Source organism: Erpetoichthys calabaricus, chromosome 1 (assembly GCF_900747795.2).
Source record: "Erpetoichthys calabaricus chromosome 1, fErpCal1.3, whole genome shotgun sequence".
Taxonomy (NCBI): domain Eukaryota; kingdom Metazoa; phylum Chordata; class Cladistia; order Polypteriformes; family Polypteridae; genus Erpetoichthys; species Erpetoichthys calabaricus.
Genome location: NC_041394.2, coordinates 47,649,620 through 47,664,227, shown reverse-complemented (window position 1 = coordinate 47,664,227; position 14,608 = coordinate 47,649,620). Strand labels below are relative to the sequence as shown.

Below are 14,608 nucleotides of genomic sequence, written 5' to 3'. Positions count from 1 at the left end.
AGGTTATCAAAGGACCACAAGTAAGAACAGAAGGTCCAAAATAAACAGTCTTTTTTTGTCATTTAAACTAAAATAATTTAGTCACATCCATATGTTAATATCTTTCTGATATTCCAATAAAGGTTTAGGAGAATTTGTTTTGCCCTGTTTTAGTGGAAGATATCTGTGTATCATCTGCATAGCAATGAAAAGAAATATTATATTTTTAAAAAAAGGATCCTAAGGGCAATATGTACAATGAAAAATAGGCCCAAGAACAGATCCTTGCAAGACCTCACAGATGAGAGAGGCAGAGGAGGAGGAGAAATTCCCAGGCTGACTGGAAAGCTTCTGTCCGTTAGGTATGACTTGAACCATCCCAGAGCAGTCCCTTGGATACCCACATACTGCTCATGAAGGACGATAAGGATGTCATAGTCAACTATATCAAATTCTGCAGTTAGATTTGAGAGCAACAAGACAACAGTATCCTCAGAGTCACTTATTAATAAAAGATCGTTTAGAACCCTTAAAAGTGCTGACTCAAAAAGTACTGGCACAGTCCAACAGAGCGTAAAATGCATTTAACACACAAGGAGAATGTGCCAGCTCCATGTAGAAAGGGCTGATATTCCACACGTGTGCCCAATAAAAAATGAATATGTCTGAATAATCCATCCATCCATCCATTTTCCAACCCGCTGAATCCGAACACAGGGTCACGGGGGTCTGAATAATCACTATCCTTATTATAGTATATTTTATATTTACATGTTCTTAAAGCAACAAAATGCATTCTTTTCATTCACCAAACACCCGATTAAAACAATCCACCTTTCTCGCTTATTTAGTCTAGTTTGGCCCCATGAGCAGTGATGATGATCTCACACAGTTGTTCCCCATAGACCTGTTTGCTGTGGTAGCTGTGCTTGTTGTCAGGCTGAGTGAGTGGCCGTGCCCTACAATGAACAGGTATCGTATACTGTTGTTTTGGTGCTTATTTTGTGACTTTATTTTGGTTGAATAAACTATGATTTCTCACTGTACTGGTTCAAAAAAGAGAGGTAGACAAAACTGTAGAAAGTAACCCGCTGGCTGGGAGCACATTGGTGAATACATATTAATTGTTGGGTCATTAACAGTTCGTAGATTGTGTCATTTGACTTATATTTTAAACCGTAGCATTATAGTTAACATCATCGCGTTCAGTTCATCAAGTTATGTCATATTAAATAAATTAAAACATCTACGGATCAATAATAATTTACAAAAAAAAGTACACTGGAGTTTGTATACAGTACTCCAATTTTGCCAAGTTGAGAGAATGTGATTTTAATTGTATTCCACGTATCGGTCTAACTTTTGTCATTTCGTATACTGTACAGCGCTCTGTACATGGTGGCTTTCGTCAAAGGTATTTTAAAAGGAGGTTCGTTTTCACCTGTCTTAACAGCCGTTCCCTTTACCTTTAAATACACGTGTTCTCTCGAGGTGCTATGAACACCGGCGGCCACGTTCCGCGCTACACGCTCAGTCTACGGCTTCTTGTTTGTAAGTATCGGCCTTAGTAGTGCGGTAGCCCTTTAAGCGCGCGATCGTGAGCGTTGCGTCATCCTAAACCCGCCTTCTCTGTTACGCGCACGTTCGAATTAAAGTGAACTGCTCCGTTTTCTTTGCTGGACCAGGGGAGGAGGAGACGTGGCGTTTGGGGTTGTCCGTTTAAGTTGCCTTTTGGGTGCACATTGGGCATGGCGAGCTCTAGTATGTCGTTACTGCTGGCTAGCAGCGGGAGGAGAGAAAGCGCAAATTGATTCTGTATACGTAAGCTTGCGGGTAAGCGAGCGTCAGGCCGACAGGTAAGTGGTGCTATGGGTCATGAAGTCAACCAATCGTGACATGTTGTGTATGGCGGAGAATCAGTTGTGGGATGTGAATTGGTCAGCGTGGTCTGTTATGGTTTTACTTGGATCAGCTTGCTCAATGGGTTATTATTAGGGTAGTATGAGCTTATGTACAGTGGGATGTTAGGCACCGGAGAGGTGAGAAGGTGATGGGTTTGCGGTGCGCAGGTAAGGGTAAAATGACGTAGGCAGTGGGGTCCTGTCATTGATATGCTTTGGTCTTACTTAGTGGAAATGTCGTAAACATTTAACAGGTTTACTGTTGAAGTTCAAAAGCAGCTGAATTTGGTTGCCGGTATGTTTTGTCTTGCAAAAACAAACCCAAATCAAGGCACTCGACGAGTCCGCGCTACTTGAGTGTAACCCGAGACACGAGGACAGTTGGGAGTGTGGGGCGCTAGCGTTTAGTCTGCGATTGATGGCGCTTATAATGAGCTACAACTTCAGGTGATCAGCCGTTTTATTGTAATATCGGCAGTCTGTATGTTATTGTTGAATATATATTGTATATTTTGGGAGCTAATTGGAGTTTGCGGATCAATGAATGAATGGGAAAGTGTTTTTTGTCCACGAGTTCATGACATTTTTTTTTCAAGATTAAGAACATATGGACAGTGTTCAATGTTGAACTTTGCCATATAAGATAGGTTTGTTTTCTTGGTTTAAGTTAAAGGATTTTGCAGCTTAACCTTTGCCATCCCTCCGTAAGAACAGGAAAGAATGTTCCAGGGTTTCTATGAGAAGTGGTTTTGAATGCCACACATCATTTGACACCAAATTAAATTTACTGAAAAATTTCTACATTTATTGTGGGCTTTAATTTCTTTGACTTTTGTTGCTGTTATTTTTAAAAGTCCAATAGTACCCAATGTGGTTAAATTTGGCTCAAATGAATGAGTTCAGGACCAAATGCTTTAAGAGAGTGTAGTTTTGGGAAGTATGTAGCCTTATAATTATGGAATTAATCAGACCACCACTAGGAAAAAAACATTGTGTAAATCAGAAGACTGTTAACATTTGTATTTTTATCCACACAATAAACCTAAGAGTGTAATCGCACACCATCACTGTCCTGATCCTTGAAAGCAAGTGTAGAAGACGAAAAAAAGGTGTTACAGTGAGACTGACCTTTTGCATAATTCAGAAAAGAGTCCTTTGTGATGGGTGAGCAGTTCAATGTGGTAGATTAATTTCCCATTGACAGCCAAGCACAAAGCATGGCCAATGTATTTCTTTATTTATGTAGTTCTGAGTCATTTAGTGGTGTGGTGGAATGTGACAAAGAACCAGTGTTGCAGGTTTCAGTATTCATCATAATTTTAAAAAAGCATTCCATTCATTCACACTTACTCATCCTGCCTCACTCATATTGTTGAAAATTAAAGGACTAATACTCATGTTATATTCAACTTAATGTGTTTATTTACAGCCTGACTAAGTTTAAATTGCCACAGTTTAAAGCATCATAATACATTTTCATTTTTTACTTTAATAAAAGCAAAGAGGTTCCTTGAGCAGACCTCACTTTTCCACCTTTCTTCCTTAGAACTCACATCCTTGCACAATGAGGTCATTTATACCTCACTCTATGTGGTCTGAAGACATTTTAGATATATTCATGGGTGTGAACTGTTCCCTTTGTAAGTTGCTTTGGAGCAAGCTACTTCAAAGCTTTTAAAAGAATGGGATAGTGTCTCCATCTCGCACAGAATGCCTGTCATAGACTTAACATTTGTAATGTGAACCTATTGGATTTAAACAATTTAGCCAGAAGGGGGGGAAGGAAATGAGGTAACCTACACAAGATAACACTGTGGCTTGATGCGTAAGCCGATAGGTTTTTAATGGTTACATGGCTCAAGTCTTTTCAAGACTACACAGTATTTCTCAAAGTTAAGAGGCCTGCCCATGCTTTTAGGATATTTGTAGAGTAACCCTCAAGTTAATTTTGGTTTGCAGTACCACACAGGTGATTTTTCTAGGTTGTGCTGTGGGTATTAGTAGGGCATTTTGGGAGGCCTGATGAGTAATTCCATCTCAAAGTAATTAGTGTGCTAGAGCTGTAGGCTAGGGTTGTGTGTGAAGTCTGCATGACATACCTGTGTCCATATGGGGGTTGCTTACAGAGTCCAGCTACACTCTTAAGGTAAGGTTTATTGTGTACATTATCCAGGGATAGATGTGTATTTCTTTCTTGCTTTGAGTTTATGCCTCTTGCTTGTTGTCCTCTAATCCATTGTGACTGTAAAGAGTAGGTTTGGAAAATGGATTGCAATAAGCAATTTTGTTCTTTTTTTTTTTATATCACTTTAATTTAGTTCTGGAAGATGGTAGTATACTTTCATTTGTTTCACTTTATAAGAATTTTTGCTGTTTTTACTCTTCTTTAGACCAACATAACATTCTTAAACAAAATCCAATTCCAGGAACATGGTGTGCTAGAGAGGAACCTGCCCTGGATTGGGCACTACTATACTGAATGTTACACTCAAGGTTATACCCACTCTTAGACAACGTCAGCTAAAATCACTTATTCATCTAGCATACTGTATCTGCCTGTGAGAATATTTAAGGACATGTGAAGTACCTGGAAGAACACCCACATGAGAAAAGATACAGACTTCCATCTAGATGACAAGTTGAACCAAGAACACTTGATCAGTGGCAGCACAGCGCTAAACATTGTGTTGCCTTGCCACCTTTTATTTATTCCAGGTTATGTAGTACATAAAAAGTTTCTTTTCTTCACTGAAGTCTGTTTCCCTGATGAATTTTGCTTATGCCATGAGTGCCTAAAGGAAATAAAATGCTTTAAATGCAGCTCAGGGCTCTGTTGTTTACCAGTGCAGCACACTTCCACAAAGGTTTACAGTGTCGAGGAGTTATGTGGGCAGTTGTACCTCTGTTTTTTTGGAGCGTTTTTTATGTTGCTTCCTCCAAGATGCAATGGTGTTTTGTTAAATGGTAGGCGGTACTTTAACAATTCCTGTGGGTCCTCATACAATGTTAAAGATTATAAGAGCCTTCAGGATTCTTTGAGCTCTTCAAGAGCGGCCTACTGAAATGATGCAGCAGTAATCATGACAACAGAAAGCCTGAAGGCCAGGGTGGTACCAGGACCAGGTGGTCATGTGCTTTGCCTAGAAACCGTTACTGAAAGTATTCTCTTAGTATCTGTAACTTTACGAGGCATTTCCGGTGGCCGTAATACTATGAAGGCGATTCTTCTAAAAGTAAGGCTGTGGATCAGTCATTGTTAAGTAAACATGTCCATTATTGACTTTTACTCTGATTTGGTGTGTGTGTCTCTCTGTCTCTCCATCTTGGTACTCATTATGGTATTACTAGCTGTTTTACTCCCATTGTCCGTAAGACAATGGGCATCAGTTATATGACATAACCAGCTACCATCGGTTAATATGTAGTATTGGAAATACAATGTAACCGAGTACTTTTCTGTACACAATATTTATAGGTTTAAGGGGTTAATATTATTGGCAAGCAGCGTGGTGCAGTAGCTGAGGTTTTGAACCTAAGAATTTAAACCCTGAGTTTGTGGGTTCAAATCCTGCTACTGACACTATGTGACCATGAGCAAGTTACTTCACTTCCCTGTGCTCAAACTGGAAAAACAAATGTAACCAATTGTATCTCAGATGTTGTAAGTCGCCTTGGATAAAAGTGTCAGTCAAAAAATAAGTAATAATAATATTATTATACATAGTTGTCCATGTGTAAAACATTTCTGCATTAGATAAATTGCTGTTTTTTTCTGTTTTGAGTCCTAGTGATTTGGCTTATGGTATGGCCATTATAAAACAAATTTTTCAGGAAAGTGTGTTCTTTTGAACCAAAACAGGTAATCAGTAGGAATAATGTGAAATTTTGAGTATATGTTATTATCATTATTAGATGTTTACAGTTTTCATTTGTTTATGCTGGTTACTCAAGTACAGTATTTCTGTTCATGTTTTTCGTAGTTCTCGTTTAAAATCCACAGATGTGAATGTATGTACAAAACAGTGCTTGAAATGGATATACATAAGGTCGGTACCATATGTGTTACACCAATGTATTAGCATGAATAGCTTGTAGTGTGAAATATAGTAGCTTCAAGAACTACAGTACAATTTCTTTGGTTTCCCCATTAGAGATTCAAGCACCACTATCTTAGACAAACACTTCTCCCTTGGAGTTTGGAGCACCATGATTGAAGAGCGGACTGAGAGGTTGTCCCTTAATATTTTTGGTGCTGCGATCGAAGAGGATGGTTGGGGGTTAGGGGTGTTTAACTTTCAGCACTGCATTCGGGCGCTGGAGGTCAATGAAGCAGAATGAATAACTAAGATGAGAGCTTGTACGCATCTAAGGATGCCTGTTGTCATTGCTAACCATTGATGCTTCATAACTAATTCTCATGTGATACTCTGAGGTAGAGCAAATTCTTATACTAGTCTGACCTTCAGTGCAGTTCCTAGGTATAATTTTGAGAATCTAGAGAGATGGGCACATGACAGATCAAAATTTTTTAGGTCTTCACTTTTTGTTTTTTCCCCTGAAAAGAAAAGATTAAGTAAAGCAAGTCGATATAACGAAGGTAGAATAAGTCTGTTCCATTGTCAGCATTGGCTGCTAAGTAGAGTGGCTCAGGCTCTCCAGGTGTTTGACCAACCCTTGTTTAGAGGAGTAGCAGCCCTGCAAGGAATCCTAGAAAGGGTCTTCTTATTTGTGTTGTTTAATCAAGAAATGTGGCTCATACTTATGTTCTATCACTGCATACAGTTCTGTACTATGCTAGCCATGAAGTGATAAGTGTGTGGGGATTTTGTTGAGTCTGAACCTCTGTTCTGGATTGTTTCATGCTTTAGGTCCATTGCTGTGGGAGCAAGTTCCAACTCTCATGACCCTGAATTGGGCTTACCTACTTATCTATTTTCTTTATATAAATACTTCAAGTGTTAAGACAAAAGGCAAAACTGCACAAGTGACCAAATAGGGGAGATAAGGTAGTTAGGAAAATAAAAGGCACTATGTCAGAGTTTATACTTTTCCGCACTGGATAAGCTTTTGACATTGCACTTCTCACTGTTAACGGAGTCATGTGCTTGCCCTGTACTTTTTGTCTATTTTGTTGTCTATGGGTGTGGTTTGTAGGGGGTAGCTTAGAAATTTCTAGGTAGATGACTTTTAATCTTATTTGGCTTTTGCTAATGCTTTTTTGATTTTATTTACTTATTTTAGTTTTGTATCACTTTAATTTGCAAATTGGAAGAAGTAATTTGCAAATTGGAAGAAGTCATATTTATAGAGTTGTTCAGCAGGGGCTGCCAGGGGACAATAAATCCTGCAGTTGTACTGGGCTCTTTGGATGTTAAATTCAGTATGGGCACCTGAGACTACAGGCAGCTGACAGGAACTAGGTAAAATGCTTAGAGGTCGACAGATGGCAAAATGTGTTTTCTGTTTGTACCTGTGGTACCATGAAGCTGCAATGAGTACTTGAACAAATAATTCAAACTTGGGGTACTCTGGAATCCCTTTTAAGAGGCTTTGTTAAGAAGGCCACAAAACCTCTTTAGAATGGATCAGGATTAAATAGTGCAATGATCTCTGGAGCTGACTGTGGCATGTTGTATCTAAGGAACTTTTTTTTTAAATTTTATTAAAATGTTTGCTATTGAGCCCAGAGTTGATTCTGGGAGGTAAGATGATTTGAGTTTAAAATGAAGTGTTTAAAATTATACAGGGAATTAGTACAGTGGATCGAGACTGTTATTTTAAAACGAGTTAAAGAAGAACACTGGGACACAGTAGGAAACTTGTTATGGGTAAATTTTGCACAAATATTAGGAAATTCTTTTTTACACAGAAGTCCATAGACAGCTGGAATAAGATGCCAAAAAGTGTGGTAAACAGTAGGACTTTAGGGTCTTTCAGAGCTAAACTTAGATATTATTTTGGAAGAATTAAGTGGATAGGACTGACGAACTGTATTGGACAGAATGGCCTGTTCTCTTCCTGATTGTTCTGATGTTCTAACTTAGAATTTGCACATTTAGGCATTGGATAAAGGTTCAGATTAGACTTCTGGCATTTGTAGACTAGAATTCCAAGCATTGGCAGTCTTTACTACTAGTTTAGTTGTTTCAAAAGATTAACAGCATTATGTGTGGCTTTATTCTCTGATCTATCGCATGTGAACAAAATTATTCACTTTAGGCATTCAGTCTGATTTTTATATTTCCAAGATAGTATCTAGTAAATTTGGTAATGTATGTGTTATTTTAAAGTAAAATCTAACTTAAGTTATAAGATGACATTCTCCAAACTTTTGGTCCAATTTAGGTTTATAGAGTAGCAGAGTCTATCCCAGGAGTGTTATACAAAAAAGATGAGAACCAACCCCAAACAAGGAACTGGTCCATTGCAGTAGTTCTTTGGAGGATTTTAAGAAGCAAAGTAGGATGGAGTAGGGGCAGGGACAGTTTGTAATGATTGCCAAACTTTTATTATTGAAACAAGGACCAACAAATGTATGAATAACTTGATCAGCAGGTTGACCTCTTATAGTATGGAGGATAAGCACAAGTTAGTTTCCCAATAAGTTTTCACTATAAAAGAAGTACCCTGTCTTCTTGCAACTTATGATCATCCATCAAGTCTAACGTGCCTGCATTTATTTCGTGAATGTTCCTTCAGTTAATCTTTTTCTTGTCTTGCTTCCTCCAGTCAAGCAGCCTCAGATCTTTTATTTTTGTTCTTAAGATCACTGCCCCTTAGATGAATTTGTCTTCATATGTCATGCTGTTTTCTTTTCAACTTTTTAACAAAGTCTGAGAAGCTGTCTCACATTCACCGTTTGGTGCTTCGGCCAATTACGATTTTTCTTAGGCAGAATGTACTCATATTTTTTCTAATCAAACTAATCTGTATTCTGGTCAGCTAAAACAGCATGTGATATCTCAAATCTGTGATATTGGCTCTTGTAGAGTGCAGCAGTATTTGACCTTTGCTCTCGACATCACGATTAATATGATTCATTAGTTTTTCCACCCCTCCTGTGAAGTTTTTTTTTTTTAAATGATAACCTTTGCTCAGTGCTTCATGCTAAACCATAATAATAGATTAAAAACAGTGTTTTGTCTGGAATTCTTCCAGTGCAAAAGATAGCACCGAAGCCACTGAACATCACAATTTAGCTCAGTCTTCATCTCCAAACCAAAGGTCCAGATCTCCAGTTTTGTGTCATGGAAGATTTCTTAAATTGGTGAGCTGCACTTCACAATTTTCACTTATATCTACTCTAACAATCAGTAATTTGTTTTTGATTTGGTGATTTGATTAGTTAGCAGGGTGTTTGCAGGTCTGAAGGCTTCTCTATTAGCAATAAAATTCCCTATTACAAGGGCCAGCTGTATATTTAAATACTCCTGCCTCATTGCTTTTTTGAAGGCTGTTGCCACTGTCTCTGATCAGCACTGCCCTCTGCTCAAGCGTCTCTTTGTAAGGTATTGTACATTTGCTTTAGGAGTGCAAATGAGTGTTTCTAACAACATTTAAAATATTAAACAGCATCTTTCAGTCCAATGCTCTGACATTTTAATTTCCAGTAATGAACTAGGGTTTTGTTAAAGTGTTGATATAGCCCTAGTAAATTAATAAATTGCAAACTATTGTGATAACAGCATCCTTGCCCTAGAATTGTTTCAACATTGGTCAGGGTGAAAGACAAAGAACAGCTTGTATGGCAACAGTCCTCAGTTATCTTTTTGCAGACACTGCATTTGTGTGAGGCAAGCCGAATAATCTTTTGTCACCTTGGAGTCAGGTAGGTAGCCTTTAAATTTGTTAGATTTTTGTTTCGAGTGACTACTGTATATGCATTCTAGAATTATGAATTTAATTTTTTGTTTTATCAGTTTTTCTCTGTGATTTACATTATTTTGATTTAGTAAATGTTTTGTTCTAAAATTTACTATGGCTAGTCCATTGTGCTCTGTACAGAAAATGCACTGGATTCTGTTGTTGTTTAAGGCAATGCTGAGGCTGATGAAAGACAGATATTCAGAACCTTTTTAAAGTTTAGTAGGTTATGCTCCAAAACACCTTTTTTTATACTTCTTCTGTAATTTAGACGGCTGCAAATGCCAGCCAACACAGAAGGTAACCCATAACAAATACAGAGCTGAAAACTTTGTGTTGATGCAGAAAAGGAAATAAAAACAGCATAACACAAATCCATGACCTTGTAACACAAATCCATGAGCAGAACAAACTTGATGGTCCATAGGTATGGAAAATACTTAATTCTTGTAAGAACTAATGCAGCTCAGCTGGCTACCCAACTCCTTACCCAGCTCCTTAAAAGTACACAGTCAAGCCTGACATGGCAATTTACTGATCTCGTAAGTACTCACTACTGCAACTCCATTGAAAGACACACATGTGGTAAGGAATACATTCTTGTTTATCATGACACTATCCTAAATTATTACTATTCAGCCTTGCAGTAAATGTAGTTTCTGTTAAGGTGTTCTTCACATTTGTTTTTACTCCCCAAGATAATTATACTGCCTACTATAAATTAGCCCCTAGGCTGCATCACATTAAGGAATGAAAACCCCTAAAGTTCATTCATCAAGCATGCAGTCCTTATCACAGCATCATCATAGTCTCTTCCATAGATGGCTGATGTTCATCTTTTGTCTTGATATTCATAGATTCATAATGTGATTTCAGCGAGTACATCTTACCTGTGTGGAGTGAGATAGCAGTTTGTGTAGCATTTACATTATAATTTTCTGATTCCTTTTAATCTCGGAATGACTATGTCATTCACTGTGTATAATTAGCACCCTGCTCTAGAAAATAAAGACAATGTGCAACATGAACTAACAGCTGAAACAGAGCGACAGACTTTACATCTGCTGTTCTATCAGATGATCCTGTCGGCTTAACTCTAAAGCTGAAGATTATTGTTTTCTGAAATGCTAATTACATGTGTGTCTGTTGCTGTCAGTTCTCTAACATTAGATCAGTAATGTGGCCGTTTGTGGATGGGATTGAATTTAATTTAAAGTTCAATCTGCTAGTTGCCTTCATGATTATGCCACCATATCCCCCCCCCCCCCCCAATATTCTTGTAGTAAATGATGCAATTAGTCCATGAGGGTATTTTTATCTTTAATTCAGGATATACTGTATATTTAATATTTTTAAAATGGTTTCAAAGTGTTGTTGTTTTTTTTTGTTTTTTTTTTAAACAAAAAAGCAAACAAGACTTTAAAACATAAAAACAGATTGAGGCAGCAGAAGAAACTACCTCAGGAAGTTTTCAGCGACTATGTTCTAGTAATATATTATACAGGTCTCTAACAGCTAAAAATAAACTAATTACTTAAAGAAACAATTCCACTATCCCCTGTGTTTAGGTTGCATTGTAGGCCTGATGTGACCCAGAATTATATTAAGTAAGTTGGACAGATGGATCAATCGGGTCTTTGGGTGTCTGCTGTAGTTAAGCACAAATACTACAGAAAAGACACATTAGTAATTTTGAGAAAGATGGCTACAATGTTAGAAACACATCATTGCTAATATATGAAGTGTAAAGGCTGAAAGGCAATTGGGAAAAAAATAGCTCAATACTCATACCAAAAGCAGAAAATAAGTGGTTGAAGAAGATGTGAAATATATAGATAAAGAAATGAGTAATACATGTAATTTGTGTTGTTGAAAAGTTCTACCTCTTAACAGTATGATAGAATGTGGCACTTGCATTAACAGGGCTGAAAGCAATTGCAAGGTTCTCAAAGAAGCTATTGATTTATTACTATTAAAGATTGCACACTGGCATTATTTTATTCTGTATTAAAGGTTATTGGAACTGATCTTAGTAATTATAAGCCATTTAGCTTAACTTGTGCCGTAGGTGAATTCATTAAAATAATTCTATAAGACCTAAATAGAAATGCACCTGCCTGGTATGGATATGTTAATGGTGAATCAGCACAGGATTGGATATAGGAGATCCCTGTCTTACTGAAATGCTCAAGTCTTACAAGGAAGCAACAAACACATTTGCTAGCAATAGGGTGAAAACGTAAGTAAGGGGCACCAGGTGGGGTAAATCATCAGACTAAAGCAAATATGCATGTTGTGACCTGTAAATGAGTGAAAAGTTGTCTTAAATACCAATATTACTCTAATGAAAATATCAAAATTGAATGCCAATTGTGGAGTTTTGAAGAGATCAATGCTGAGCTCACTTCTGTTTTCATCCTTTTGTTTTGTTGAGGATGATGGTTCTTTTTGTAGTATGCCAGGCTGTCCTTAGCAACTGTCTATTGCTCCTCCAGAAGAATCTGGTGATCCCATGCCAACCTGGATATAACATACATCCAGCTTGATCTGTGTCTTGCCTGGTTGTTCTCCCATTAGATTGTCCCATATACATTTTTTCTGGGAAGTGCCTGGGAGCATCCTGTCTGCCCACTTAAACCGCCTCATCAGGTTGTTCTTTATCTAGAGAATCAGTGGGTGTACCTGTACTGAAGAGCCCAGCAACAATGTGCAAGAACCTCACTTAGGCCTTTTTACTCTCACAGTCACATCTAAGAATACTCGTGAGCAAGACCTTGTGAATTCTTGTACCTGGGGCTACTGCTCACTCTGGGAGAAACCCAGTCTTATTCAGAAGAAGACTACAATTCCTTTGCTGATCAAGGTTCTAACAAATATATTAAAATTCTCAAATGAGTGTATTTTTGACAAGAGTTGATTTTTGTAAGAACATATGGCTCTTGACAACATAGCTTTAAGGATTAAGATCCATTTTCCCCTCCACTATGCCAAGATCACAAAATTAGAAGAAAGGCCTTTATTGTTGCTCATTTAAATTTATATGAATGAACATCACGGACGTGATGCAATTTGGCTTAATTGTAAGATGATTCTTAATAGTTGGATTATTTGATAATTTACGGCACTCAAAATCCACACAGATGAACTTGGGCCACAATTTGAATTTTTGCAGATGAATTTTAACGTAAATGAATAAAAGGTTTTTCTTCATAGATTTTAGTAATATTAATACAATTGCAAGATGAGGGCTAATTATGATTTAAGAGAGTCTGGGAAATCTTTTGGAATCATTACTGTCTACTACCTGCTATTGTATAAGCACTTATTAATCAGCTCTGCACAATTCTTGGTTATCTTTAAGTTCAAATGTATTGTCACATGTACAGAGACTACAGTGAAATTCTTGTATGTCTGACTAGTGTGCAACCAATTTCCACTCTGCAGCAACATACACTAATACCAATAATCAAATAATAACATGAAACATGTATGTTCCGTAGAAAACAAGTCAAATAAATAAATAAATATAAATAAAGCACCTGTGGGGACTTCTGTAGAATACTGTGTGGGGCTTTATATTCCCCATTTAACCAGAAGGATGTAACTGTTAAGAAATGTCCAATTAATATGTTAATAGGATTGCAGTGTGTGAGTTTTAAGGAAATTTGAAAAAAATATTTCAGTTTAAACGGAAATTTAATATGATGCTTAAGATAATTGTTCCAAATTAAAAAGGGAATTTGTAAGATGGGGGCACACAGTCTAGATACTTCTACATCCCAAAGAAGTGCATGTTAATTGGATTGGTGGTTCTTAATCCATTAATGGATTTGTGTATGAGGGAGCCCTCCAATTGACTCTCAACCAACCCGGGCCCAGTGCTGCTGGGATGTACACCCCTGAATAAGTGGATTTGAGAGTGTTAAGTAAGATTGATGCACTTGTTAACTTATAATAATTTTCTAACAAGAGTCTATATGGAAGCTGTTTGAGCTAACTTTCCCTCAATTGCTAGAAAGTAGTTAATCATACAGAGTCAATACTAGATGCCTAGAACAACTAACCAAGTAATGTCAACTTCACATCTGTTTTGTAAGTGTTTGGCATTTAGGAATTGATCATTTACCATAGGATGCACAAAATATTTTCCTGAAACACATTCTTCTATTCTTCAGTTGTACCAGGTATCTCAAATTTGGATGACAGAAAAGTTCAGATTACTCATAAAGGTTTGTAAGCTTGAACTGATGAGGCCATGGAAAAGATGGCAAAAAAATAATGGAATGAGGAGATAAAAGCTACTATGGTTGTGAAGGTGTTGCAAAACCACTGATCACCACAACTTATTCTAGTAAGACAACAATTCCCCATTTTATGTAGTATGTGTTTGTGACCTGCAGGGGACAGTCAGATCCCCAACACCTGACACAGACGTAAGTTCCTTTGCACGCACGGCTTTATTTCTTGTGGGAAATGTTTCCCAAGCTGTTTCCCACCTACAGAACACAGTCAGAGTACACAGTACGGTTGTGTTTATTTTTTCCCTCCCTTTCTCCCCGTGTCTCTCGTCCATCTCCATTCCTCCCAGCAAGCTTCATCCTCTACCTCTTGGGTTGTGGCAGCAGGCTTCTTTTATCCTGCACCCGGGTGTACTTCTGGTGCCTGTTACCGTTGTCTGGAAGCACTTCCAGGTGAGGCGGAAGCCCGACAATGTAGGGCTGTACAATCCCTGTGGCACCCATGGAACCCAACTGGGAGGTGCCAAAATCCAACATCCATGAAGCCCAGTGGGAATCCGAGGTATCACTGCAACCCAGGGGTCTGCCATCTAGCACTCTGGGGGATATAATGCCTTGTCCTCTCAA

At 37.8% G+C, this 14,608-nt stretch overlaps 1 protein-coding gene across 5 annotated transcripts in view; it reads left to right on the top strand.

Annotated features, from left to right (window-relative positions):
- The first annotated feature begins 872 nt into the window (after positions 1-872).
- slc39a14 (solute carrier family 39 member 14) overlaps positions 873-14,608 on the top strand; it is a 46,974-nt gene continuing 33,238 nt past the window's right edge. Inside the window, exon 1 of one of the 5 annotated variants that reach the window (XM_051924147.1) lies at positions 873-951. The gene's annotated coding sequence lies outside the window, so the exon portion shown is untranslated. Of the gene's footprint in view, positions 952-1,637; positions 1,836-1,933; positions 2,049-9,040; positions 9,148-14,608 lie in introns of those variants that run through there. The other 4 variants (XM_051924152.1, XM_028798999.2, XM_028798983.2 and 1 more) reach the window with 4 other exon arrangements.